Here is a 26219-nt window from a genome sequence, read left to right on the forward strand (position 1 = left end):
TCACATGGAAGAAAGGGTTTTTCCAAACTCTCTTCTAAGACTTTTACCAGACAGGAGAGGAAGTTTCCAGCAGGTGTACTGAAAGAAGGCAGGCTGTTGGGAGTTCCCTCCAATGCCACAAACCTCTCAATGCTCAACAACTTGAAAGGGAGATCCAGACTCAGAACACTCACTTTTTCCTAAGGAGATTAATTTGTTGTGGTTTAAATGCAGAACAAGGGGAATAATGACAATTAATGGTCCTAAACATACTGCGGTGCCAAGAAGAACCCACTCAGTGCAGTTCTATGTTTCCCAGAAAGTCAAAAAAAAAAAAAAAAAAAAAAAAAATAGAAAACCCTAGGTCAGAATAACAGAAAAAAAATTAATTAACTAAAAGCATCCTTTCTGAAATCAGGAATCCAAATTGAACTGTTTAAGAAATGGGATATGTTCTAAATACTGCTAATAACAACTAAAACACCAGGATAGTGATTTTGCAAAAAGTGAAGCAAGACTTGAAAGTTTCCCTGAGGAAGTAGGTCTGGGGACAATTGTCATCTGTATGCCATACTTGTTTCATTTTCCAATCTATGTGCTTCCTTTTTCCCCAGCTAATTGTCGGCTTCTCTGGGTCATGGAACAGTCATGTGCATTTTGGTATCTCTCATACAATGTCAGCACATTAAAGAAAGAGCTCAGGAGGCAAGTTTTTTCTCTTTCTACCTTCCTTACCCCTGCACTTGCTGTGCTCAGCCACTGTTTGCAGTATATTCCCACAGAAATAAGGTTCATTAAAATTGCATTAATAAATGATAGCAACTTATATGGCCTTCACCATCCCAGGTATTAAAACTTGACTCCACCTGCTAGAGAAATGTCCCCAGTTTCCACTTCCATATGGAATAAGATTAGAAAGCACCTTTAATCCAAGTGTCTGGTGAGATAACTAAAGACTATGTTGAGCATGAGTAAACTCACATTCTGACATGCTTTCCTAATTCTCTACATATGTAATTTACTATAAGAAATATTCAGAGGACTCCTACTCACTAAAATACTAGGGAACTACTCTGGTTCACCCTATATTCTTTTCCTTCGAAGTGTCTGAACTGCTCTGCTGTGTCTCAAGCTGGCTTTTCTCATGCTGTCCATGCCACATAATGTGCTTCTTGAGCAAGCTTTATATCTCATGCCTCAGCAGATGTAGATAATAAGCCAAGTTTGCCTCCTCTGTGCAGCTCTATGTTTCCCAGAAAGTCAAAAGGAAGAAGAAAAAGAGAAAAGCCTAAGCCAGAATAACAGAATAAAAATAGATTAACTAAAAGCCACCTTCCTAGAATCAGGAATCCAAACTGAACTGTCTAAGAAATGGAAGATGTTCTAACTTCAGCAGTAGCAAGAGGTAAAAGATGTCGACCTTCACTAGACTTTTACTGTTCAAAATTAACGCATTTCCCTAAACATTCAGAACATCCATTCCCTTCAGAATGAATGCTGCCCCTTAAACAGAGAAGTCACTGGCCTCATAGCCTTGGCAAGACAGATTAAAGTTAGTATAACATTGGTTCATTTTCAGAATTATGTGTTATTCCATCTTTGCCATAATCTCTGTATATTACTTGTGCTAAAGCAGTTTTATTATTAAAGTTAGTTTCAATTTTGCACTGTAGAGAAGTGCAGTCATTAATTATCTTTTATGGAATGTGCTGCTTCCCTCCAATAAGCATAGAAAATGTCAACTGATGGCTCACATTCCTTGTTAGATCCCATGAATATCAAAGGATATTCAAAGGAATAAGAACCCAACTTCACTGCAAGGCTATAAATCTAAATTCCATAAGACCTTAGACAAGTTATTTAACTCCTCTTAGCTTGTGCCCTTAGCTGAAAAATTTGTATGAATGTAGCTACCTAAGAGAGTCAGTGTGATTAAGACGTTACATATCAGGCACCCTACTCAGTATCTGGTGTATGGTTAACACTCAGTATGGGTTAAGCATTATTGTTATTATTATTCCTAACTATTTAATACTTGAGTATTTGCTATCATATCCCTCTTTTCTGGCATCATGAACCTTCCTGCATACCATCTTTAAATGCCACCCTGGAGACAGCTGTTTCACATAAAGATTCTTGAGATTAATTGAAGACACTGCACAGGACTGCAATTTTCCACTAAGTAATTTTTTTTTTTTTTTTTTTTTTTTTGGCATAGAGTCTCACTCTGTTACCCAGGCTGGAGTGCAGTGGTGCAATCTCGGCTCACTGCAGCCTCCATCTCCCAGGTTCAAGTGATTCTCTTGCCTCAGCCTCCTTCAGTAGCTGGGATTACAGGTGTGTGCCACCATGCCCAGCTAATGTTTTTGTAGTTTTAGTAGAGATGTGGGTTTTGCCATGTTGGCCAGGCTGGTTTTGAACTCCTGACCTCAAATGATCTGCCTACCTCAGCCTCCCAAAGTGTTGGGATTACAGGTGTGAGCCACCATGCCCAGCCTCCACTAAATATTTTTAACATACAGCTTCTCTTTATGCAGAACTTCATTCACCTCTTTTCATTCTGATGTTGAGCCCACCCTATCTCTATCCATGTTTTTTTCTGTGCCCATTGCAGCTTGAAGGCAATTCCATCAACAGGCTTTAGTCTTCCTCTATCAGGTATGATTTATTATATAACTGCAGGGTCTGGATTAAAATAGTCAAAATGTGATTAGCTATGAACAAAAGCAAAACATGATAAAGAATGACATAGCCACTGTCTTGTCCTTCAGGATGTTAAAGTTGATCACATTTTCCTAGTTCAGTAGGAAAAAGCTCATTGTGCTGAAAGCATTAGGGCAGTGTGATTAAGTGCTACTGTGTATAATTTGATATTAGGTATTACTTGCATAATACCTGTCTCTTCCTGCCACTGAAGCTAACCCATTTGCAAACATTAATGTGGTGCAATTGAATGCAAATCTTTTTTTGTGCGTCTCCTTGGATGTAGTAGAGTTAAAATGATAACAATAATCATAAAATGTGTTTTGTTTGTAAGGCAAATGATTAGCAATAAAGATGAATAATAACTTTTTATTAAAAATTAGAGTAAATAACAGATGGCTGAACCCTTGGATACCCTAGCAGAAAAAAATTGTTGGTGTTCTAGCTTGAGCACTTTGGGAAATGTGTATGGCACTTACTTTCTGATGAGTAACAGCATGTAGCATTGTTAAGCTTGATTAAGCAAATTTAATTAGTGTTAGGCAATGCATTTCTGTAAGTGAATAAAATATATTTCAGTTTAGGCATGACTGTTAATCTTTATGAAATAAAAGTTAAAATGTAGCTATAAAATATTAAAATTGCGATAAACAGGTTTTTTTTTTAAAGTAAAATTTCCTCAAGTATTTTTTAACTCTACAATGAAAAGAAAGGTGGCAGAAGTAAACTAGTAACATGAGCTGTGCATTGCCAACTGGGATACTTGTTTCAAAATGGCCCTAGGACCACATTACTATATAACCACACTTTATAACATTCTCCAAACATGGATGTTTTATTTCACAGGACTTAACTTATTTAGGTTTCTGGATACTAAAGACAGGAAGAAAATGTAGATCTCACCTTAGAAAATAAAATGAGCTCAGGAAAAATAAGAAAAATAAATTTTAAAATTCAGAAACTATTCAAATAGGATATTCTCAAGGTTGGAAAAAAAACCACATCCCAAACTAACTTGAGACTTTTCAAATCTAAATTAATACTTTTAATGCTGGTCAATGATAATTAATTAAATAGACCCTGGCAGAATGCAAGATCTTTTGCATCACACAGTTAGCATTCCTGACAAATACTGCAACCTGAGAAAGCACAGGCACAAGATTTTAAGGAGTTTCCCATATGGATAGTCAACACAATCTACCATGCTAGTAGAAAAATCTGGAAAACTTTATTTTCTAACTTTGCTTAAAATTATTCTGTCTCTTCTTTTCTCTGATTCTCTTTTCCTTACTTTCTTTCTCTTTTCTCACATCAGCTGCTCTAAAGTTTCTTAAAAATTGGTCATAATAAAGTGTGTGTGTGTGTGTGTGTGTGTGTGTGCAGTTGGGGAAGGGGGAATATTTGAGCTTAGCCACTTTATAGGAAAATGAGAGTATCAACCATTACCAACACTACTCCCCTTCAAAAGTTGTCAAGTACCAATAGGATATCTAAAAATGGTAACTACATATGTTGTTCCCAAGAACATGCCTTGTCCCATAGGGAGACCCCTCCTCACTAGAGTAGGAGCGTGAGACTATAGACCTCCAGAGGTATGGCGTCCTTGACCAAAGACATGGGGAAGAACGGAGTGTGAGAAAAGGAAAAGATTGGTATGTATCCATAGTAAGGAGATGGATATAAAGTCAGAATGGGAACAGTATCCTCCATTCAGAACACTCATGTCATTTACTCATTCAGTCAATATTTGTTGTGCACCTATTATATACCAGACACTATGCTAGCTTCTAGGGATACAAAACAGCAGAACTGACAGTTATTAGGCTTCACAGAACTTTCAGATGATCAATCCATAAGCTTACCAGAGTAAAGAAACAAGAAAATTCCACAAAACCCTTCATAATCTGGCTCTTGTTCACTTCTCTTATCTTACTTCACATCACTATTGACTCACCACCATTGTCCTATCCATACTAAACTAATTGAAGCTTCACCAAAGTACATGATCATACTTTCCTGACTTTGTTTTGTACAAACCATATGGACTTACCCTCTTCCATGGGTAAATACAAAAGACTACATGTGTAAATATATATTTTTTTTTCTTAATTTCTTTAAAAGTCATATAATAGCAAAAATTATAACCCTGTATTATTGATATTAAAGCTATATCAAAAGGCTGGGTGCAGTGGCTCATGCCTGTAATCCCAGCTCTTTGGGAGGCCAAAGGAGGCAAACCACTTGAGGTCAGGAGTTTGAGACCAGCTTTCCCAAAATGGTGAAACCCCATCTCTACTAAAAATAAAAAAATTAGCTGGGTGTGGTGGTGGGTACCTGTAATTCCAGATACTTGGGAGGCTGAGGCAGGGGAATCACTTGAACCCAGGAGACGAAGGTGGCAGTCCAGCTTGGTGACAGAGCAAGACCTTGTCTAAAAAAACACACACACACACCCAAAACTGTATTAATGGGATATATATCACAACGATAGCACAAAAGATGTGAGGTAAGTGAAACTATACTGTTTAATTTTTCTATATTTTACTGACAGTAATTCATTGGTAACTTTTAGTATTCTTTTTTAATTTTTCTATCATGTTTTGATAATATCCCTCAGTATAAATATTTTAATCATTGTTCTAGTAATTACAAAATATATACTTAACTATTGGCAGTCTATTTAGAATCATATTTTGCCACTTCTATCGCAATTTAGAAACCTTACGTTTATACAGATTCCATTATTCTTCCTTCTTCATCATAGTTATCATAATTATATTACATCCCTATGCATTGGAAACACCATCAGACAATGTTATTCACTTTGTTTTCAACTGTCAAATATATTTAAAAGAACTCAAGAGAAGACGCCTGCTCTATTTAGCAATTCCGTGGCTTCTCCTTCATTCCTGGTGTTCCAAGTTTCTTTCCTGTTTTTATATTTTTCAGTTCAAAATTTCTGTCTGCTTTTTCTTTACATGACATATTCCCTTGTCAATCCATTCTATTTTAACATTTTTTTTCCAAGAGTGTTTGCAATTACTCTTTCAAGCATATATAATAGCTGCTTTAAAATATTTGTCAGGTAATTTCTATCTTGTCATTGGTATTTGTTAATCATCTTTCCCCAGGTGAATTGTGATCTTTGTGATTTTGTGTAACCAAAGTAATTTTTTATTGTATCCTGGATACTTTGAACAATATCTTATGACAATCTATATCTTGTTTAAACCATATGGAGAATGTTAATATTTTTTATTTAGCAGACACTTTACCTGGTTGGTTTGAGCTCACAGGTTACAATACATTTTCTGTGGCCTATAGTTCCAAAGTCAGTTATATTACCACTGCCATTGTAGTTAAGGGTGCCAGATAAAATACCCAGCACCAGATATTGCGTGAGACATACATATACCAGAAATATGTATATTCATTATTTATCTGAAATTCAAATTAAACTGACATCCTATATTTTTATTTGCTAAATATGACAGCCCTATTTGCAGTGCTATTAGAATTTGTCCTGCATGTTAACTATCCATGTAGCTATACCTTATTTCAGTTGCCAAAGCTATTGGCATGATAATAAGGAAAAGACTCTAAGTGCAGGTCAAGGATGAGCCTAGTACTTCACTTTTTCACACTTTCCCTTTTCTAGTTCCCTGGGGCTCCCCCTTTTATTCCTTTGGCCAGAAACTGCCAACTTCTGTAACCGTACTACATGAGGAGAAAGGACGCAGACAAAGGAAAAGTAAAAATCAACAGGCTTTGGCATCACCCTCATGGAGACATGGTTCCACGAAAAAGAAAGGAAGGCTCCTCTTCCACAGTATGCCACCACCCTCAATGTATGACAGCTTTGTCCTGGGGATGTAGAGAATAGAATAAAAGGAAAGAAAAAAATAGGGTATCTTTGCCATTATCTCTGAACTTCAGAATTTCTATTTTCTTCTCCTTAAGCCAGAACTACAGGATTTCTCCCAGATCTCTATCTGTCCCACAGTGTTCATGTCAGGGTTTCAGATTGCTATTAAATTTATGCTAGGGCATCCTGGAGGGGAAAAAAAATGGTAAACGCCCTGCCAGTTCAGTGGTACTTCAAAATCTGGTGTTCTCTTCCAATTTACATGCTAATATTTGTTTTGCAGAGTTTTTAAATAGCTGCCCATGGATTCTCTCACGTTTATAATTGCTTCCAGTGGAAGAGGAAGGTTGATGTGTTTACCTCATCTTACCCAGAACTGAAATTTCCAATGTTAACTCTTAGAAGACTGCAGTAAGATAAGATACATATTGTAATCCCTATGGGAGCCAATAAGAAATCAGGTGAATGTAAATGGCAATAAAGCCAAAAGAATAACTGAAATAGTATACTAAAATGATTTGTTTATCACAAAAGAAGGTAATAAAGGAAGAACAGATAAACTAGAAAAAAATGAGATGAAAAAAATAAGTAGCAAATAGCAGACATAAATATTATCATGTTAATAATTACATTAAATAGAAATAGGCCCCTATATATGTTATTTTTGGTAGGACTAGAGAATACCAAAGAACACCCTGTTAGTAGCTTCTTAAAATTTAATTTAGGATGGAGCTTAGAGGATGGGAGTCAAGAACAGCCTTAAATTTTCAAGATGGTTGTCTGTGGGATAGAAAGGGTGGAGAAGGGAGCTTTCTGGAAAATGTCTGGGAAGACAGCATACCTAGGCTAAACATGGAGGTTACTCTTAGAAAAAAATGGAATATTAATGACTTTAGCTACTTCTGGGTATCTAAATTTTACCTTTCATTCTCAAGCACATTTAGTGATAGATCTTCCTTTAAGACACGCTCTTACTAGGTATTTTTTAAAAAAATCACTGAGACTAGCCAAAGCCTTAGGTACTTTTGGCTAGTTTGTATAAAGTACATACTAGCCATCAGGTCCCATGCCTCTCTCCATGGAGAGACAGATGATAGATCAATTGATAGATAGATGGATGGATAATAGATGACCTTCATACTAATCAAAACTTACACAGTAGGTATTATGTGCCCATTGTATAGTTGAGTAAACAGATAGCTTAAAAGGGTAAATAATTTGCCCAAGATAATACAGTCATGAACCAATGGAGCTCAGATTTTGAATCCATTAATTGTCTTCAAATCAAACACATGTTCTTTCCTCAATATAATACTTTCTCCCTATAGAACACCTTAGCGCCTACAACAGATAAAGTGAAGAGACTGCACTAGGATCATTATCAAGAGTCTTATGTAGGATGAAAGCAAGAAGACAAATTTAGACTCCAACAATCTAAGGATAAATGAAAAAGCATAAGAAGTAGACAGAGACCTTTCGACTTACTAAATGTTCATGTCATACTGCCAGTTCCCAGAAGAAAAGGGAAAATGCCTGGCTGATGATTGAAGAGGTAAACAAGTGAAGCAAATATCAACATTTCATGAACAATCAATCATCTGAATACATGTCATTAACCAAAAGTCCATTGTATCTGACAATTATCCAATTGAAATCAGTCATTTTTCAAAATAAGGGCAATATTTGACATTTCTAACAAGTGTTAAAAGACAAGAATCAATTTAAATAAAACTATATTCTAATCAAAGTCAAATTAAAATTCTAGAGATGCAGAGCACCTGAGTATAAGCTTTTTGCAGAACTTTAACAAACAGAACTCAAAGTATTACTAAATTACTCAAATGTTTTTTAATCTTTTAAAATAATTCTGCATTTCATTTTATTAAGACATACCAAGATAGTTTTTAATTCAATCAAATTAGAGGTAATTTTCTTCTCTGTGGTGAACATGTAATAAAGACATTATTCATTCAATTTATTTTTGGAAGACAGAACTTAAAAGTATACTTGCATTTAAATAGAAAAGTATGAATGGTCCTACCTACACTCCTACATCGTATATTAATGCCAAAGGACTCCACACCTTTGGTGTTCCTATACTTATTTGCTATAGTGATATTGGGTGGAGTTAAGCCTGATCTTATTTATAGCAATAACACTTTTTTCAATGAAGACATAATAATAATCTTTTACTTGTATTGCAGTTTCTCAGCACCACTCTGTGTTTTAGAATGGGACACTGCTAAAAAGTAATTCAGCAATAGTAGGCAGTATAAATTCACTGAAGAATTGCTCTCATACAAGTGAACATGGCCTGTAATCAAGGAATCTGGGAACCTGGCTCCCAGAGATATATGGAAGAGTCAGACTGCCTGCTTTTTAAAATTCCTAGGAAGAAGGAAGAAAAAGTTAACATTTTGTGAAGCACATACCATGCACCAGGTCCATGAAATTATCTCATTTAAACCTGACAATTAAACCGATTTTTACAGGGGAGAAAGCCAAGATTCAGCTTCTCAGATAAGAGATTTCCATTTCACCGCATGTTCTCACTTACAAGTGGGAGCTTAATGATGAGAGAACATGGACACATTCGGGGAAACAACACACACTGGGGGCTGTTGGGGGGTTGGAGGGAGGGAGAACATCAGGAAGAATAGCTAATGGATGCTGGGCTTAATATCTAGGTGATGGCTTGATCTGTGCAGCAAACCACCATGGCACACGTTTACCTGTGTAACAAACCTGCACATCCTGCATGTGTACCCCAGAACTTAAAATAAAAGTTGATGAAAAAAGAAAAAGAAAACCAAAGGTCCCTGATTGTAGGATATTGTGCTTCTATCTGCCTTTGAGATTCAAACACCTGTTATACCAATGTACAATTTTATTTCCCCCGCAAATAAAACATATGGTAAATTTGCGGGGCTAACATTCTACTCTGCATCCTTTTAGTCACTATTCCAAACTGTTGATTTCACTAACACTACTAACAACTTTATAAAAGTATTATAGGTTATGTTGCAATCTGTCTCAACACTAATATAGGAGGTAATATATCATTATACATTTAAGATATAATATGTCATTACATCTTAAAAATAATAATTACAATAATCTCTAGTACTGCCTATCAGCAGTGACAAATTATATATTTAATGACTTTAAAACCTATCCTACAGGCATGTGCAAGGCTATATGTACAATATGTATGTAGATGACAGCTTTATTTCTAATATTAAAAATTTGAAGAAAGGAGTAATATCCAACAAAAACAAAAGGGTTAAATGATAATGCAACCCCACATAGTCATTAAAAATAATGTAATCTGTTTTAATTGGCATACAAAATGTCCGTGATAGACAGAATGGTCATATTTTGGTAAAGATATACATATATATATCTGGGTATATAAACCTATATATACTGAAAAAATACATGTGTTTGTACAGATAAAGACCTGGAAGTTCATAAATTGCAATGGTTTTCTCTACAGAGTAGGATGAAGTGTGCTGCCATTTTAAGAAGAAACAATCATGCCATGGAATTGAAACTCTGTGGCTAGAATTGAAGGTGAACTCTAGGAAATGAGTGACCTCTGGCTGGCAGGAGAAAGAAAATGGGTCATAGTTTCTACAACCATTAAAAAAAAAATTATATTTGGCCAACAACTTGGTTGGATTTGGGAGCGTACTCTAAGACTCGGAAGAGAATGCAGTCTGGCTGACACCTTGATTTCTGCCTGTGCAACTCTGAGCAGAGGACTCAGTCCGCTGTGCCCAGACTTCTGACTTATAGATCTGTGAAATAATGTGTCTGTTGTTTTTAGCTGTTAAGTTTATAATAATTTCTCACACAGCAATAGGAAACTAATACAATCATTCAGCATGACAACTACAGAAATGCTTATACAATCTCATTAAAAAAACTATAATATAATAAACATAAAAGGATCGGATTTCAAAATGATCTTTTGTTTACTATATTGAATAATATTATTAAGATATGTTCCTGAACAGAGTTTTAATTTAAATATCAAGCAAAAAGAAAGGGTCTCAGAGTGGTACAGATTCAAAATCATCTACAATTCTGCATTTTCAGTTTTTAAAATATACATGAATATCTTCAATTAGGTGACATGTAGGACTAAATAATACATTTTGATTACAGATTAGTAAATTGTAGTGGAACAAACTAAAAACTTTCAGTGTTTCAAAAGCACACACTGTTATCTTAAGGCAAGTAGAAACCTTCAATGGCATCTCAACGTATTCAAAGTACATTGTAAACTTCAGCCTGACAACATTTTCCACAATTAGATTCTGATATTTTTTCTCAGCCTATAATCCGACTTTGCCTTACTGATAGTCTACTTGTTGTTTGTTTTCTTCCCTTTTATAATGCCTTTGCTTATGACACTTCCTTAGCCTGCTCCTTAGGCAACTCACCAGCTTAGCCTCTTACCAGCTAGGCAAGGTTTGGCTCACCTCTACTAAGAACCCTGCCCCCTTCCTTACTTGCTCGCTGCACATAGAACTGGTCTCTCTCTCTCCATATTTTCAAAGATCTTTATTGGTTTTACTAGAATAAGACATATTCTCCTCTTCTTTGTTTTAGGTTTATATGCATGTGTGATATCACCCTCACTAGACTGCGAGTTCCACAATGTCAGGGACCATCCCATTCCTGATCTGCAGTATGTGGCAGGGGACTATACATCTAGCTCATGATCCAAAAAATGATTATTAAACTTTGAAAAGTTTTACTTTGTCAATACACAAGAACAAAATACAAACTATGATGTACCTAATTTTAATTTAAGAAGGCCTGAGTCAAAATAGAGATCTGATGAGAAATAGAGAAATTCAGATTTTTTAAAATATGAGAACAATTTTGCTCAGAGATTGAACAAACCATAGCAATTGCTAAATGAAATTGGAAGTGCAATAAAAGGGGCTCTGAAGAGAAGGAAGGTCATATTTAAGAACTAAAAATAAAGAACAATATGTATAATATTCACTACACCTCTATAGTTTCTGCTGTAGCATTTTACATTATTCAAATCCTTTTATCATTGCCTATGACAATATTTGCTTTCCTTATGAATTCATTTTCAGTACAATGTTGTACTGCAGTTGATTTTGAAAGATATTCTAATTTAAGATTATCAGAATTAGACAGGGTACTACATTGACTGAATAACCTGAAGTTTTATGCATCTGAATTTCAAAATGCCTCAAACATAACTAAAATTGCTGCAATCCCAAGAGAAATGTAAAGTAGTACATACTAGTAACAGTTTACTATCTGTAGTTTGCATGCAATTATTTTACACTTTCAGAAAATAATATCAATGTGCTCATGTAAAATACAAATAATACAAAAGGCTGTTTGAGACTCCATTCAGTTAACTAGTTATTGAGTACATAGTGTATATAAGATCTAGTATTATAATGTATGAATTACATACAAGGAAAAAGAAGGATAGAAAGAAGAAAACAAAGTTAACTAAATGTTTTTAGTGTTCTACCTATGTGAGAACCAACCTTAGAAGAGTAATAATAGCTAGTACTTCTTGAGTGTTTATTATTTCTAGATATTCTGAATTACATCATTCAGATATTCTGGATTACATCATTTAAAGTTTTAAAACAAACCTATGAATTTAACATTATTATTTTTCCCATTTTTCAGATGAGAAAATTGCAGCACAGAATTTAAGTAATTCACTAAATGTTGTAGAGCTAAGAATTTCAAAGGTGAAACTTGAATTTAAGCAGGCAAGCACTGTGTACTTAACCCCTACCTTATATACTTCCTGGTTGGTTTTATTATTCCATTTCACAGAGCAAGAACTTGAGGCTCAGAGAGATTAAATAGGCTACCAACGTAGACATCTTTAATCAATGACAGAGTCAGCATTCAAAATCAAATATGTTTGATTCCAAATTCTTTGCTGATTCCTCTACACAGCTTCCAAAACTACATGAAATAAAATATTAATAAAATATATTCAAACTATATTCTATCTCTTCTATGATTTAAATACAAACTACATTCATTTCTTGCTGTGTGACATTAGGCAAGCCACTTTATCAACTTTTGCTTTAGTTCTCTCATCTGTATAATGAGGATAATAATTCATCGTACCTCAAAATAATTGTTTGGCGCATTGAATAGAATATGTAAAGCTACTAAACAGTGCCTAACATAAACTTCTTATTAATATTATCAGTATCATTATTATTACAATTTGTAAATTATTGTACTTAGGGAGATAGAGTGTATATATGTCTGTGTGTGTATATACTATTAATACTAATGTTATAATTAGTATAATACTGTATTTAAATATATATAAAAATGAAAATATCTGTAAATATCTACTAATATATAATATTCATTGTAGTGTATTATATATATATAAACACATATATATTAGTGGTATATGTATACACTACTATATAATACTACTCAATCTATTAGTAGTATATATGTATGTGTGTATATATGCAGCACATATATATGTATACACACATACATATATATGCAGCACTTATATATACTTGCATACATATACAAATATATACATAGTATATGTATGTATGTATGTCTCTGTGTGTGTGTGTGTGTATATATATATATATATATATATATACACACACACACACTCCTAATAGGTTGAATTCTGAACTAAGCACTTTTTCAACTTTATTTCACCTCAACAATTCCATTAAGTTGTAGTAAAACTCATCTTTAAAACTGCACAGATAATGAGAAAACTCATCATTTGACAGATGATGAAAATGAAGCTTTGAAAAGTTAAGGAAGTTGCCTAAGATCATACAGCCAGTGAGTGGCAAGACCAGATATCAAACCTGGGTTTATATGACTCCAAGGCCCACAAAGTAGTATGTAATTAGTGTCAAAAGGAAGGTGTAATCAGCTGGTTGAAGTGCAAGGGTGTTTACAACTAATGTACCACAACCAGTTACAGATTTCTTTGTTCCTTCCCCACTCCCAATGCTCCACTTGACTAGCAAAAAAAAAAAAAAAAAAAAAAAAAAAAGAAAGAAAAGAAGGATGTAATCCAAGTGCTACAAAAGTTCAGAGAATGCAGAACATTTTTTGCTTAGATGATTGAGAACAGTTTCCCTGGGTGGGTTGACATTTGAGCTTAGCTGTAAAGCTAGATAGAATTTCAATAGATAAGAGGTATGCCTTTTGAAGGACAAAACAAGCTTACCTGGAACAGATGAGCAAAGGTCTTGAGATCAGGTACAATCCATTCGGCATTGTAGGAAAAAATAGAAGATAGAGCTGGAAAGGAGAGCTAATGTTAACTCCATGAGTGCAGGGCCTGTGTTCCTAGAATTATGCTGTTTAGTACAACAACCATGAGATACATGTGACATCTAAAATGTGGCTAGGGAGACTAAGGGACTGAACTTTTAATTTAACATAAAATTAAATTTTAAAACTGCTACTTGATTCAGTTATTGAAAAATTTCAAGTATGTTTGAACTACTTAGATATGTAGATCTTTTTCAACTGTGCATGTTATGAAGTCTAAATACAAATTAGTAATTTTCGGCTGGGCACAGTGGCTCATGCCTGTAACCCCAGCACTTTGGGAGGCCGAGGCAGGTGGATCACCTGAGGTCAGGAGTTCGAGACCAGCCTGGCCAACATGGTGAAACCACCTCTCTACTAAAAATACAAAATTAGCCGGGTGTGGTGGCTCCTCCTGTAGTCCCAGCTACTTGGGAGGCTGAGGCAGGAGAATCACTTGAACCTGGGAGGCGGAAGCTGCAGTGAGCCGAGATCACACCACTGCACTGCAGCCTGGGCAAGACAAAGCCAGAGTCCATCTCAAAATAAATAAATAAATACATAAATAAATAAATAAATAAATAATTTTCAATGAAAATTTACAATCTGATTGAGATGTGCTGCTAAGTATAAAATATACATTGAATTCTTAATATTTATTTTAAAAGAATATAAATAGCTCCTTGACAAATTTTCATATTGATTACATTTTGATCTTTTATATATTTTGTATATGTTGGATTAAATATAATGCATTATTTAAATTAACTTTACCCATTTATTTTAACTTTTCAATATGACTACTAAAAAATTTTAAATTACATACATGACTTGAATTAAATTTCTTTTAGACAGAGATATTCTAGCCTATTCCTGGCACACAGTGGGCACTCCATAAAATACTTTTTAATCAACTGCAGTGGAAACCAGATTGTAACCTCAAAGTCAGGCTGAGGATCTTGTATTTTAGTCAATAGATAAGAGAGCCACTAAAACTTCTCAGTAAGGAAAGTGATATGCTCAGAGTACTATTTTAGAAGGTTCTATCAGGAAGACTAATACAGAGGAGAAATTGAAGTTAGATTAGAAGTATATTGCAATATTAAAACAGGGCCTAAACACATACCCCTTCTCCACAAATTGTTCCAAAGCAGCTCAGCCTGGTAGCATAATATTGTGTAAATGTTCCATGTTTCTCATGAGAACGCCAAACACTCTTACATGTGAAAGGCAATTCCTTTTTAAGTCAAGTCTTACCCCTCTATGCACCTAATTTTATCACTGTTGCTTTTAAAGAAAATGAATCAATGCAGTTAATCTCTGTATAGTGTCATGTGGGATGAAACTCCCTTTATTACAGCAATGGTCTGATTACAGCATCATAGCATAATTTTGAAATATGCACAAATGGAACTACAGGTATGAAAAAACCTCAATATTACTCTCAACAGAGCAAACAGAGTAAACAGAGTTTTCTTGTTTAATACATGTCTGGTTGTGCTATTTCCTGTTGAAAACGTTAATGCTATACCATGGCTTAAAGGATCAAGTCCAGACTCAGCAACCCTTCCCCAACTAATCCTATTCTACCTCAACTTTCTGTAATGCCCTTCTATAAACAGTGACTCATTCAGGTCTTTTTCAGTAGCAAGTGACATAAATCCAACCCAAGCTAGTCAAAGAACCTGTTGGTCCCACAAAAGGTAAATAAATGTCAATACATAGAAAGACACTGAATAGATTAGTGGATGAATGGCTATCCTGATACTGTTGATCCCTAGATGCTGGCCTCATTTACTCCTGGTGCAGAAAAATCTGTTCCCTGTGGCAGAATAACTGTCTATCAGCAACCCCTATCTCATTTTCTTCCAACTCCTTGACCAAAAATGCAGAACACCTCTTCCTCCACTCCAAAAAAGAAAAATGCTACCACATGGAGAGTGTGCACCATGTTCCAAGCACGATTCCACCTACTTTTCATGTAAGTGATCTGATCCTCACAACAACCCAATTATCATCCCCATTTTAGAGATGGGGAAACTGAAGCCTAGAGAGGTGAAGTAACTTGCCCCAAATCACCGAACTGAGACATGGCAGGGCTGGAGTGTGAAGTCGAATAGGCAGACTCTGACATCCAAGCACCTCTACAGAATCACTGTGGCCAGGGGAAAAGGAATTTTGATTGGCTATTCCTGAGTCATTGGTTCCCCCATGGAGGAGCAAAGGAGTGCTGCAACTGACAGCCCCACCAGAACACAGGACATGATTGGAGTAGGAGAGAGAGGTAGGCAGATCAAAACAACAGGGTCTGGAGGGAGTCTATATTCCAACTATAGTCAAAAGAACAAGTCAGCCTTTTAAAAATTTACCATGCACGGATTTTCCTCTAACATCTACCACTCTTTCCACTCCCACTTCCCAACTCTCTTCCTGGAGAATTGCTATTTATTAGTCTACGAGGCCAACCTCCAGCAACAAACAACCCTGTTAGCAAAGTTTCTCAAGTTCTCATGGGCAGAATAAATCACGACCTACTGTGTGCTCCTTTCATGTCCTAGGCACCCCAGCATCAGTAGTGCAGACACAAGTTCCGCGTGGCAATTTTGTCATTTTGAGATAACCAGGTGGGAAGGGCTCCCTGGCAGAGCCTCCAACCAACCTGTGCACTGGGAGGAACGCACACTGGGGTGGAGCCACAGAAGTTCGCACCATTTGCAGCAGGGAGGAACCTTGCCCTTCCTCTTCCTGGGTGGAACCTGGAATTCAATTGGCCAGGAGGGAAGCCCAAGGGCAAGAAGCACACGCTGTCGCTTTGCTAAGAGTCTCTGTTTCCCCCTTTTTTTCCCTTTTGCCCAATAAATCCCATTTTTCTCACTCTTCAAATAGTCTGCGAGCCTAAATTTTCGTGGCGGTGTGATAAAGACCCCCATCTTCAGCTGAACTAAATAAGGAAGCAGTCCCGCAACAAGTTCTACTTCTGTAATGGCAAGACTCCGTCAAGCAGAAGAAAAGAAAAATAAACCTCCAACACCTTTTTCCTCCACTTATTCAAAATTATTTCTTCGGAACACCTCAGGATCTTGAGATTAACACTGTCCAACTCCACTCATGGGTTTCCTTTGATACCAGGCATTGGTGATGGCTTCCCTCTACTCTACTCTTGCCTATCTGTTTTCTTTATTCATCTGTTAATTTTTCAGTGTAGAATCCTGGCATGAGGGACGCCCATGGCAGGAGTCACTGGGAATGTCCCCATTTGGGGGTTCATTTTATTGGTTTACATTTATTTGTTTTGATGTCTGTCTCTCCCATGAGTCTTGGAACTACTTAAAGGTGAGTATTGTGACCTAAATCACCTTGTTATCCCTAATGTTAAAAGGAGTTCCTGGCCACAGTAGAGATTTAGTGGATTTGTTTCCTTGAATAGAAGAAAGAAACAAGGAGGAGGAAGGGAGCATAGGAAGGAACGAGAAAAAAAAAACGAAAGAAAGAAAAAAAAAGTGAGATTATTCCAGTATCTACATATTTCTTAGGAAAGGGCAAATAAGCCACAACATGTGCAACTAAAACTTAAGTCAAATAAACAGTTTTTAAATTTATAATGGTAAAAAATTAAATTAATGAAACAGTGAAACAATTCTTGTTGTTGGAGAAAATTTTCAGAAACAAGCTTTCTTCTTAAGACCTTGGGCACTTTTGCCTTTATATCATATGGCGAATTCAAGCTATTGTGGTCATGCAAGAAAATTGGGTTGATTAAAGTAAATCTACCTCCATTCTAAACTACCCAGAAAAGTAGTTCTGGCCCTCTCTGTCATATTATAGGATATTTCTAAACTACCCAGAAAAGTAGTTTAGAATAGAGGACTACTCAACAGATGATTTTGCCCTAACCTCAATCTGTCCTTTGAAAAGAGTAAGTTGCATCACCCTGAGTTTGGAATTGGCACTGACCTTGTACATGTTACTGGCTCCCTGCAGCCCAGTTTCATCTCTTCCTCTACCCAGGGCAGAGTAGTGTGGTTAGAAACAGTTGACGGCTGAACCCCTGAGAAGGAGATCTCACTGATAAAAAGTGGTTTTTCCTTGATGTGATGTTTTATTAATAAAAAAAAGCTTGTTTCTGACCCTAAAGGCAAATGTAAGAGGCAATTTCTTAGGAGTAAAATCTGCATCTCTCTACAAAGTTAATGCAAGCATTTGACACAACCAGAGTGGTCAAAAATGTTAACTCTGAACCTGGATGATTAAGCTCCAAATCCTGGATCCTCCACTTTACTGACACAGTAAAGTCAGTACTGGACAAACTAATCTTTCTGTGTCTCAGTTTTCTCAACTGTAGACAAATAATAACACTTCATATGGTTGTAAGAGTTAAATGAGCTGGTATTTATAAAGTGCTTATGTCCGACTGTGCCTAACACACAGAAGACACTATGTATTTGTAAAACATTTTTAAAATAATCTGCAGACAAATATAAGGTATACAAATACCTTTGGAACATTACCTAAAATTACTAAGAGTAAAGAAAAGACTGAACAGAACAAATATACACATCTTAAAATTTGTAAGATATATTAAAGTCAGGTGACCTACAGCTTGAATTTTTGAAAACTTTAAATAACGTGAGTACAAGAGTCTTATCGTTTCTCAAGTTAACAGGATGCTGCATTAAAAAGTATTCTACTAGCTGAGGAAGATGTTATATAAACTTTGGGATAGCTGATGGTTTCTTAACTAGCCAGTGTACCTTTTCTCTATCTAACTTTATGGTTCTCAACAAGCCATGAAGTAATACTTAAAACTTTTTAAGTAAAGCATTAATTGTTTTTAAAGCATTTTATGAAGGCAGTGCCTTATTGTCACAGAGAAGAAAAATTATAAGTTCTGTTAATCCTGCAAAAGTTTGAAAGCACCAGAGATCAATAACTACTCTGCCTTCTAAATTTTATCACTTTCTTTTCAAGCTGTGCCTTCATCAAATGTCTGCCTCTAAGGATGAAAGATTACAACACCCAATTTTAAAAAAAGAATAGACTGAATAAAGGTATTTTAATAACTGCACCTCATAATGATCTTACTGGTTGTTGTTTGCTGTGTTGCTTATTTTTAAAATAGTTCATGAGATCGAAATTTTAAAGTAAATTATTAATGAGCTCAATGCAAAAAGGAAAGGTCTGGTAACGGGACATCACATCTATCAGCCTAAATCAAAGTGTCATTTTCTCTGTTGTTTATCATGTGAATTAGATGTTGAAAAAGCCTTCCAAAGTCCAGAAATTGTTTTCTCTTCCCTGTACAGCGTTTTTGGGAATGCATTTGGAGAATCCACATACTACTAAAAAAAATAAAATAAAGTCACAGGATTAGTAAGGCCAAAAACATTAAATTGGAAAAAATCAAGCAGGACCATGCTATTGTGAAGCTAATAAAAAAATTTTTTTTCATCTCTACCATCACAAAAACACAAAAGTAAAGATAGCAAAATGTTCTGTACATTTCTGCATTGAGAAAGTCCCAAATTATCACAGGGCAGTCATTTCCTAACCCTATTCTCCCACCAGCACCCTCTCTTCTCTCTACAGGAATCAATGCCCCAATCTAATTCATGTTGCTGTCAGATATTATATCCCTGAGTTTTGCTGTCCAAGAGAAGAATTGTGTAGCCAAGGGAAAATGAGGCAAACTTCATAAAAGAAAGGATGTTGAATGAAAACCCTAGGCATACCTAAGACCTAAACTCACTGATTCAGTCACAAAATGAGCTTAAGGGAAAAGGGAAATTTATAAAAAGCATACAGGGTTATCTGTTGAAACTGAAGGTCAAAATATGCATCTGGGCTTTGTGAGACACTAGAACCAAGAACAGGAAAGTCAGCAGAAGCCAACACACCTGCTATTTTCAACTTTTTGCTCTCTCAGGGAAGCAAGATCTAAAATCTATTTCTCTCTACAGATTGGCTTCATTCTTTAATTTTGATGTGGACTCACTTACAAATGGACCACCTGACTACTGTCATCACAAGTTCCCCGGGGAAGAGAACCTAATTAGAAGAGACAAGCTCTCTAGAGGAGATTGTCTTTCTGTCCAGTGCGTGTTGGTCATTTGTGTTATGGAAATAGTGCACAACGAGGGTCATGACAATAGTCTACACCAAGGAATGGTAAATTTTTCTCTGTAAAGGGGCTGATATGGACCCGGTGGGAGGTAATTGAATCATTGGGGCATGTCTTTGCTGTGCTGTTCTCATGATATTGAATAAGTCTCACGAAACATGATGGTTTTAAAAAGGGGAGTTTCCTTGAACACGCTCTCTTTGCCTGTTACCATCCATATAAGATGTGACTGGTTTCTCCTTGCCTTCTGCCATGATTGTGAGGCTTCTCCAGCTACATGGAACTGTGAGTCCTCCATTTAACCTCTTTCCTTTGTAAATTGCCAATTTGTAAATTGTGCAAATAAATCTTTATTTACAAAAATAGGGATGGGGCAGGATTGGTTCCTCATGCTGTCATTTGCTGACCCCTAGTCTACAACTACACTATGAGCAGAAAAGACTATTTAACAAAGGGGTGGGGCAAGTTGGAGGGGGTAATCATCTCCAGTATTCTCACCAAGCACTGAATATTGGAAGCAGAGGCCTTTCATGTATGGGGAAACCTAAAGCATGACTGCAAGTGATAAAGCATTCACATCATGTTCAGAGAACAGTTCTCATTCTATCAACAGAATTTCACCCTCAGGAACATGCCTGCCTTTCCTCAGGATAAGTAGGGAAGAGAGAGCTCAGAAAAAAGAGGACAGTTCAGCCAACTGAGTTGGAATAGAGAGATTCATAACATTGTAGGGAGGGCAGGTTTTCAGAAATATATGCCTAATGATCTCATATCTAGCTATAGCCCTGCTGGGAATTGTACATTGTAGGGAACACGGTAGAGCAATGCACAAGGTGAAGTTGGAAACAAGGCAGTAGGCAATTTTAAAGTCCCATTTTGAGCTAGGAAGAAAAAGAGGATATAAATATTGCATGAAGTAGTGTCTTAAAATCCTATTCTATCCATTTCAGCAAACTAGATACTCAGTGTTTAATAGCACCTGAAGCCAGCTATAATAAGGATGAAGGAAAGATATGTGCACCAGTGGAGTAGCCACCTCAACAGCACCGATAATACCAAGAGCTAAAAGGTCGTGTTTGTTTAATGCTTTCCATAAGCAACTGGTCTGACCAAAAGAATTCTGCAGGAATGATTAAGCTTTCTTTAGCACTTATTGTAGCCTAGATATGGTCAGCAAGACCGAGCTCCAATCAGTAGAAGGGGACAATCACAGATAGGTTTCAGTGACCTCTCTTGGCAGCAATTTTCCTCTCTGCCCTCACTGGCTTCAATAGATTCCCTGATTTGCAGTTATTACCTTGGCAGGACTGTTCTGCCCCTCTCTGTCATGTAAGATAGCCTGGGATAAAAAGGGAGATGGCAACAACTGAAGCAGGTGGATACTAGAGGGGTTATTAAAATACTGAGTACTTGATATTTCAAAATAAAAAATTAAAAGCAAATGGTTTCCAAATACCTGCCAACCTTGGAGATATTGGGGATTTGTTTCGAGACTAATGCAATAAAGCAAATATCAAAATAAAGCAAGTCACATTAATTTTTAGTTTTTCAGTGCATATAATAGTTATGTTTATCTATATAGTATATATACATATAATGAATATACAATAGTCTTTTAAGTATGCAATGGTATTATGTATAAAAAACAATGTCCATACCTTAATTAAAAACACTTTATTGCTAAAATATGCTAACAATCATCTGAGCCTTCAGCAAGGCATAATCTTTTTGCTAGCAAATGGTCTTGCCTCGATGTTGACAGCTGCTGACTGATCAGGGTGGTGGTTGCTGAAGGTTGGGGTGATTGTGACAATTTCTTAAGATAAAACAACAATGAAATTTGCTACATTGACTGACTCTTCCTATCATGAAAGATTTCTCTGGAGCATACAGGGCTATTTGACAGCGTTTTATGCACAGCAGAACTTTTGAAACTGGATTCAATCTTCTCAAACCCTGTTGCTGCTTTATCAAGTGAGTTTATGAACTATTCTAAATCCTTTGCTGTCATTTCAACAATATTCACAGCATCCTCACTAGGAATAGATTTTTTCTGAAGAAACCACTTTCTTTTCTCATCCATAAGAAACAACTCCCCCCATTCATTCAAGTTTGATCATGACATTACAACAACCCAGTCACATCTTTGGGCTCCACTTCTAATTCTAATTCTCTTGCTATTTTCATCACATTGGCACTTACTTTCTTCTCTGAAGTCTTGAACCCCCTAATGTCATCCATCAGGGTTGGAATCAACTTCTTCCAAACTCCAATTAATATTGATATTTTGACCTCCTCTCATGAATCAAAAATATCCTAATAGCATCTAGAATGGTGAATCCTTTCCAGATGGTTTTTAATTTACTTTGTTTAAATCCATCAGAGGAATTACTATCTATGGCTGCTATAGTGTTAACAAAGGTATTTCTTGAATAATAAGACTTGAAAGACAAAATTACTCCTTAATCCATGGGCTACAGAGTGAATGTGCTGTTAGCAGGCATGAAAACAAGAGTAATCTTCTGTGCATCACAATCAGAGCTTTTGAGTGACTAGGTGCATTGTCAATGAGCAGTAATATTTTGAAAAGAATCTTTTTTCTGAGTAGTGTATCTCAACTGGGGACTTAAAATATTCAGTACACCACACTATGAAGAGATGTGCTCTCGCCAAGGTTTGTTCCATTTATAGAGCAAAGGTGGAGTAGATTTAGCATAATTCTTCAAAGCTCTAGGATTTTAGGAATGGTAAATGAACACTGGCTTTTAAAGTCACTAGTTGTGTTAGCCCCTCACAAGAAAGTCAGCCTGTCCCTTTGATGCTTTGAAGCTGGTCATTACTTTCTCCTCTCTAAGCTATGAAAGTCCTACATGGCATCTTCTTGCAATAGAAGGCTGCTCCAAACTTTTCTTCTGCAACTTCCTTGCCTCTCTCAGTCTTCATGGAACTGAAGTGAGTTAAGGCCTTGCTCTGCATTAGGCTTTGGCTTAATGAAATGTTGTGGCTGGTTTGATGTTCTGTCCAGACCACTAAAAACATTTTTCATATCAGCAATAAGCCTGTTTCACTTCCTTATTCATGTGTTCACTGGAGTAACACTTTTAACTTCCTTCAAGAACTCCTCCTTTGCATTCACAATTTTGCTAACTAATTGGTGCAATAGGCCTAGCTTTTAGCCTATCTCAGCTTTGTTTTTGCTTTTGTTTTTTCTTTTCTTTTCTTCCAGCCTGTGTTGCCCAGGCTGGAGTGCTGTGCAGCCTCAAATTTCTGGGCTCAAGCAATCCCCCCACCTCACTCTCCAGAGTAGCTGGGACTATAGGCACACACCACCACACCCAGCTAAATTTTTTATTTTTCAACAAAGACTGAGTCTCACTACTTTGCTCAGGCTGGTCTCAAACTCCTGGTCTCAAGCAATCCTACCACCTCAGCTTCTCACAGTGCTGGGATTTTAGGCATTAACCACCATACTGGGCCCTATCTCAGCTTTTGACATGCCTTCCTCACTAAGCTTAATTATTCTGGCTTTTGATTAAAAGTCTGTTGTGTGGGCGGGTGCAGTGGCTCAACGCCTGTAATCCCAGCACTTTGGGAGGCTGAGGCGGGCAGATCACGAGGTCAGGAGATTGAGACCATCTGGCTAATGCGGTCTGGCTAACGCGGTGAAACCCTATCTCTACTAAAAATACAAAAAATTAGCCAGGCGTGGTGGCGGGCACTTGTAGTCCCAGCTACTTGGGAGGCTGAGGCAGGAGAATGGCCTGAACCCGGGAGGCGGAGCTTGCAGTGAGCCAAGATTGCGCCACTGCACTCCAGCCTGGGCGACAGAGCGAGACTCGGTCTCAAAAAAATAAAAAAAGTCTGTCGTGTGACTCTTCCTTTCACTTGAAAAATTAGAGGCTATTGTGAGGTTATTAATTAGCCAAATTTCAATATTGTTGCCTTTAGGGAATAGGGAGGCCCAAGGAGAGGAAGAAAAATGGGGGAATGGCCGGTTGGTAAAGCAGTCAGAACACACACTACATTTATTGATTAAATTTGCTATCTCATATGGAGATGGTTCGTGGCACCCTAAAACAATGACAATAGTAACTTCAAAAATTACTGATCATAGATCACCATAAAAGTATAATAATAACAAAAAGGTTTGAAATATTGTGAGAAATATCAAAATGTGACACAGATATACGAAGCACATGAAGTGAGCATGTGCTATTAAAAAAATGGTGCCAATAGATATGGTCAACACAGGACTACCACAAACCTTCACTTTGTTAAAAAAAAGAATTAACTTAATATCTGTGGAACACAATAAAATGAGATGTACCTGTGTATTTTCCACGGTTTGGAGGCAATATAGCACAATGGCCAAAAGCAAGCCCAGGGTTTATGTCTTAGAACTAGCCAGCTATAGGATTCTGAGTTACTAATCCTCTCTCAGACATAGGTTCCTTATTTGAAAAATGGAAAGAAGAGTAATTCTACCTCCTAGAATTACTGCATCGCTTAAATGAGATTAAATACGTAAAAAGCTGAACTTAACATCCTTGTGCTTACCACAAATGTTAGTTATATTATATATTTTATACTATATTAACAAAAATTTTAAACTACCTAGCTAGAGAGAAGTCAAAGAAATATTAAACCATCACTGTGATATGTATGAGAAAATAGGGCTCAGAAATGTTGAGGGGCATTTTATTACTCTTTGAGCCAGTATATACAGAACTCCAGAGTCTTGGCTACTTCTTTGAGAAGGTTAATGGTACCGACTAGCTTCATTTGTCATTGCCTTACATGCCCTCTTATATGTAGTAAGTTTCATTTTACTCTGCTATGGGATTCCTTTGGAGCTAGAGAACAGACATCCAATTACTCATTCATTGTTCAGCAAGTATGTCCTCTATCACAGCATCCTACATTACTATGTCATGCACTTGAGATATAATCATGGCAGAAATCTGGCCCTGTTTCCTAGGGAATTATTATCTAATCCATAGGTGTGTCCTATTGCAGAGTGCCTTGAGGCTCATCTGTATACTGGCAAAAACTTTATTGCAAAGGTTTAGTGGGTATGACATTTCAGACTGTAAATTCACAAAGGAACAAATGGAGTTAACTTTATTTTTCTATAAATGAATTTAGTTTGTATCTAGAGGCCTCATTCTGTCCAGTAGTAGAAAAGGTAATCCTGGTTAGTTTGGAGTTCACTCCATAACATCCCAGAGTCTTCTCTATTTTTTTCCCATGAAGTTTCATCTGCATTCCTCAGGCTTCATAACACCAAGCTATTTGGTTATCTGGTCCCAGGGAGCTGTCTGTCCACTCTGGCATTCAACAAAAGATGTATCACATTGTCTCTTCCATCATCACTATCCTCTTAGGCCAGCAACTGCAGGATTATTCACATTTCCCCTGATATCTAGCTGAATAGCCTACCCGTCATCCTTCCCCCGAGACCTTATCAAGTCTACCAGTTTGCCTTCTCAGCTATCCATTTTCACCCTTCTCAGATTTACAGAAAATATTGCTTATACACTCTGAGGCTATCTTAGGCTTTCTCTGTTCAAGACCTCTTGAACTATCTTTTATGGAGATTCCACATCATGTTAAAGCAAGAAAATCCTCAAGGCTGTCACACCCAGAGTCCCAAGTTAAGTGAGTACAGGTCTCCTTTACTCTCATATCCCTGAATCTATGTGGAAATTCTATTGCTTTCACAACCCAAGGAGGCAGAGGTAGGTTCTCCTTTCAGACATCCATACCAGCAATTTCTTCTATTGCTTTTTCTCCTCAGTTTTAATATATTACTGTCTTCTAGAATTCTTCACTTCTTTCCCAGATAATAAAATTTTTATCTGTTTCTAATTTAGAAAAAATTTGGAATGAGAAACTATTCTTCCAATTCTATTGTTTTATTCAAGGTCCTTAGTTTCTGAAGTATAAAAGTCAATTGATAAATGATGGTTCTTTTTATTTTATCTACTTATAAAGTTTATGAGTTATGTCTAGCTACCTCAGTGAAAAAGTATTATGGGGCAAAATAAATTTCCAAGGGTGAAAGCATAACAACATCTTATTCTGCTACAGTGTTAAGAGTCAGAGTCCTCTTTGAAGGAATGGAGCCTCCTTTGTGGGATTTGTGAGAATTCTGCAGTAACCAGAGCTGGGTCCATGTCTTCATGTCAAGATAATGATGGGATGTTTTCTTAACACTTAGCT

The 26219-nt window shown here is 36.5% G+C and overlaps 1 protein-coding gene across 2 annotated transcripts in view; it reads right to left on the bottom strand.

Annotated features, from left to right (window-relative positions):
* Positions 1 to 26219, bottom strand: part of LOC460575 (uncharacterized) — a 510143-nt gene that overhangs the window by 158238 nt on the left and 325686 nt on the right. The window contains exon 6 of one of the 2 annotated variants that reach the window (XR_010155691.1): positions 13793 to 13867. The exons of the other annotated variant lie outside the window; for it this stretch is intronic. The gene's annotated coding sequence lies outside the window, so the exon portion shown is untranslated. Of the gene's footprint in view, positions 1 to 13792; positions 13868 to 26219 lie in introns of those variants that run through there. 2 annotated transcript variants of the gene reach the window in all.

The sequence above is a fragment of the Pan troglodytes genome, chromosome 2 (genome assembly GCF_028858775.2).
Source record: "Pan troglodytes isolate AG18354 chromosome 2, NHGRI_mPanTro3-v2.0_pri, whole genome shotgun sequence".
Classification (NCBI taxonomy): domain Eukaryota; kingdom Metazoa; phylum Chordata; class Mammalia; order Primates; family Hominidae; genus Pan; species Pan troglodytes.